The sequence below is a fragment of the Mirounga angustirostris genome, unplaced genomic scaffold, assembly GCF_029215605.1.
Source record: "Mirounga angustirostris isolate CCGP_5_RB_7025 unplaced genomic scaffold, mMirAng1.0.hap1 SCAF_1, whole genome shotgun sequence".
Classification (NCBI taxonomy): domain Eukaryota; kingdom Metazoa; phylum Chordata; class Mammalia; order Carnivora; family Phocidae; genus Mirounga; species Mirounga angustirostris.
This window is the reverse complement of record NW_026991709.1, coordinates 210,054,307-210,058,565: the sequence shown is the minus strand read 5'-3', so window position 1 is coordinate 210,058,565 and position 4,259 is coordinate 210,054,307. Positions and strand designations below refer to the sequence as shown.

Below are 4,259 nucleotides of genomic sequence, written 5' to 3'. Positions count from 1 at the left end.
AAAGGACATCAGTGGGAAAACGTGAAATATAAATGAAGCCGAATGTTTCATTAATAGTATTACACCAATATTCCTTTCCTCTTTTTGACAAGCGTGACAGTAATGTCAGATGTTAACATGAGAGGAAGCTGAGTAAAGGGTAGACAGAACTCCCTGTACTATCATTATAATTCATCTGTAAATCTAAAATTATTTCCCAAAATAAAGAAATTGGGGAAAAAAAAACCCTAAAACCTAGGATTCCACTCCCAGGAGGTCCCCAGAGGAGTCCTGTCCAAAGAGACAGAGAGAAGAGGGTGGGAGCTGGGGCTGGGGCAGGGGGTGGGGAGTCCGTGCTTCACGGACACAGAGTCTCAGTCTGGGGAGATGAGAAATTTCTGGAGACCGATGGTGGGGGTGGTTGCACAACAGTGTGAGTGTGCTTAACACCACTGAGCTGTGCACTTAGAAGTGGTTAAGATGGTAAATTTTATGTCATGTGTGTGTATTTTACCACAATAAAACAACTCTATCAAAAACCTATTTAGGATTTTTATTGAGGTGATACTGAATTTATAAGTTAATTTGGGAAGAACTAATGTTCGAGAGCTTTTCTTATCTTGGGAAGAGGATATGTTTCCTCTTCCTTGTTCCTTTTTATTTTTTTTAATTTTTATTTTTTTTAAAGATTATTTATTTATTTGAGAGAGAAAGAGAGCATGAACAGGGGGGAGGGGCAGGCAGAGGGAGAAGCAGACTCCCCACTGAGCAGGGAGCCCAACACAGGGCTCCATCCCGGGACCCTGGGATCATGACCTGAGCCGAAGGCAGACACTTAACCGACTGAGCCACCCAGGTGCCCCCTTCATAGATCAATCTTGCTTCACCCTTTAATGAGTCCAGAAGTTAAATCTCAGGACTTTCTAGATAAATAATCGTGGTTGCAAAATACTGTCAACCTTGACTCTTCCTTTCCAATATTTATAGGTCTTATTTATTTTTATTTTCTTATTGCATTGGCAAAATAGCAAGAGGGGCATCTTTATTTTGCTCTTGACTTTATAAAAAATGGATCTCGGAATCCACTCTTAAGGAAGACAGTTCTTTGGTTTCCGGAAATTGCTGCTTATCAAATTAAGGAAGTTTTATCCTGTTCTTTGTTTGCCAAGCATTTGTTTTCTTGTGTTTGTCTTTGTTTTCTTCTTCTTCTTCTTTTTTTTTTTAATAAGTTTTGAATTGATATATCTTGCAGTGTGGAGGAGGCAAAAAATACATTGTGGAAGGAGACAGAACACATGGTACCATTCATATAAAGCTTCCAGATGAGTAAAACCACCAAACACATTGTCTAAATACGTCCGTAAAGTTGTTTTAACATCATAAATGCCAAGTTTGAGAGGGCAGTTGCCTTGGGGAAGAAAAGAGAGAAATAAGATCTGAGAAACTACACAGGATTGTCAGTTACAATTTTTCCCCCCCCACTGAAACTTTGTATTGGCTTTTTGGACAGACACAGGAATTTATTTGCTGAGGAAGATGATCCATCGTACTTCTTCTGCTGGAACCAGCGCCCGGCCTCCTCTTTGCTGATTCTGTGTCTGGCCCCCATGCAGCCGGTTCTGTGCTTCTTGTGTGATCTTGTCTGACGCTGAAGGCTGGCCTAGTCGGCACCGCACAGTAGTCCAGGTTGCACACGCACCCATGCTTGCATCATATCTGATCCCCAGATCAATGTGCTCCTGGATCCCGAAACCAAAGTTTCCAGTATTGGAGAAGCTATTTTTCCTTAACTCATACTCCCGCACCTTTAGACCTCTGTCGGGGATTCCTTCCGCCTTGGCCCCATGGACTGTGCAGTGGGTGGCCATCATTTCATCTCTCCTGCTGCCAAAGGCCCTGACAGTGCATCTAGCTCTGGGGAACATGGGGGGGCGGCTGGCCTGTGCACTGCTCCAGCACCTTTGGCTGTCCGGAGTCAGTCTGTCTCCGCTCTCCCCCACACAGATGTTGAGGCAGGGCTCAGAGACGCGAAGTTCCCCCATGGGGTTCTCCTTTTCACCTTGATCCCCCGTGGTGAAGAACAGGAAGAGAAAGTACAATTTATTTCCTTTTAAGAGGATCTGAAATATGTAAAGAAGTCAAAACTTGGTAAAGCAGAGAGGAAATCATGTGGGTTTCCATGTTTTTATTTTTCTGCATACCTTTGTGTGTGCTTAATATTTTTTTCCACAATAAAAAAGCAAAGCCCAAACTAACAGCAACAACCAGTGCATAACATACCCTTCGCACTGAGCTAGGTTCCCCGGTAGGTAGCAAGCCTCCCGTCTCTGGAGAGAATCGAAACCACACAGTGGTCTTCGCCTTGGAGCTGAATCCTATGACTTCTGCTTTCCTCCCACACTAGTCCAGACCCCTTGTCCCTGCTATTTAAGTCCTGCTGGGACCTGGCCCCGGCTGACACTCCAGCCCCAGACTACCGCCCCTGAGTCAGTCTCAGCCTCTCCAAGAGTCCCACTCCCAAACTTTGTACATGCTACTATCACAGTGGGAACACTCTCTCATACACCCATCTCCTCCAGAATAATTCTGACTCCCTCAGGCATCACCTCCTCCAGGAAGCCCTCCCAGATCCTCTAGGCTGAGTCAGATGTCTCCAGTGGTGTTCATATGCCCTGTGCTTCCTAGATTCCTTACATGGTTTTCAAATCCCTGGTCACATGTTCTGGCCCCCCAGAAGTGCGTCTCTCCTTCTCTGTTCTGGGCTAGGACTACTGGTGATAGGTCTGTGGCCATCCTCACGCCAGGAACCTCTGCTCCCTTTTAATTCCCCTTGCAGTGAATTCTGGGCATGGGACAGGGCTGGACAGCTTCTCCTGGGTTCCCCAAGGCAGCTTCAGCTACAGGCATATCCCAAAGAGACCCACTTTCCTGCCTCTTTGCCTTTGCCTTGGCTGTGCCCTCTGCCTGGCAGACCCTTCCTTTTTCTGTCAACAACGGACAAGTCCTCATGCCCACTTCCAATGCTACCACTTCCAGAAAACCACCTCTGCTCCTCCAAACGCACTCCCTGCTTCCCCCTCTGTAACAGCTGATGAATCAATGCCACCTACGTCCTTTCCCAAGAACATATTCTGGTGAGGTTGTGCAATCCTTGCGGCTTTTTTTGTTTTTTTCCTGTTTCCTCCCACTGAGCCCATGCGCCTCCTGAGTACCGCTGTCCCTGAGAGCCCCAGAAGGAGGGCGTGCCCTCCCAGAAAGTTCTGGCCCGCAGTAAGATCCTGCTGCTAAGTCAGCTGTATTGTCTGTTGATGTGGGCTCCATTTCTGATAATGAAGGCAAGATGGGTCTTGTGTTTCGGGACAAGGGGACTTCTAGGAAGAGGAGCGGGACCCTCCCATTATTTGGGAAATAACAGCCCTGAACTGTCCTCTGAGCCCTGCTGACTTTTAGCGTCTGACTTCTCTGCCTCTCTCTACCACAGGGATCTACTCTGATGTGTGTGATACACGTTTTTTAAATATACGTACTTGGTGTGGTTGTGTGTATTCACATAAATGTCATGGCACTACGGGTCTCAAGTGCTGCTTCTAGAGACCCTAGGTTCCTGAGATCTAGACACTAGATCTTTTTTTTTTAAGATTTTATTTATTTATTTGAGGCCAGGGGAGAGCACAGAGGGAGAGGGAGAGGAAGAAGCAGACTCCCCGCTGAGCAGGGAGCCCAACCCAGGGCTCGATCCCAGGACCCCGAGGTCATGACCTGAGCCGAAGGCAGATGCTTCACCGACTGAGCCACCCAGGCGCCCCTAGATACTAGATCTTATCACTAGTTCTTTTCAGAGTTGTGTAGCCACCGAGTTTTACTTAGTGATGAGCCATGAAAACCACAGTAAGGAAAATGGAAAGACTAGTCATCACCTTGGAGACACCTGCATCTGTTCTCTGTAATACATAGAACGTCTGTAAATTAATAAGAAAAAAACCACTTCTTAGAAAAAGATGAAGGGTACAACCAATTTACAGGAAAGCAAACCAGAAGAGTGAATCAGCATACAATAGATACTCAGAATTTCAGGAGAAACACAATCTGAAGCCACAGCGAAATTCAATGAGAAGCAGTGAAAGTAGTTTAGAGACTTTTTTTAATAAAGGGGGAAAAAAGAGAGGAGGAGAACAGGAGACTGAACATAAAGGAATTAAGGATTTCACCTCTTGATAAATTAGCTTTTGAAAACAAACATTGGGGGCCCCTGGGTGGCGCAGTTGGTTTAAGTGTCCGAC

At 46.0% G+C, this 4,259-nt stretch overlaps 1 pseudogene; it reads right to left on the bottom strand.

The window, feature by feature from the left end:
* Nucleotides 1-1,327: 1,327 nt before the first annotated feature.
* Nucleotides 1,328-2,111, bottom strand: LOC123863077 (large ribosomal subunit protein uL5-like; annotated as a pseudogene).
* Between the last annotated feature and the right edge of the window lie 2,148 nt (nt 2,112-4,259).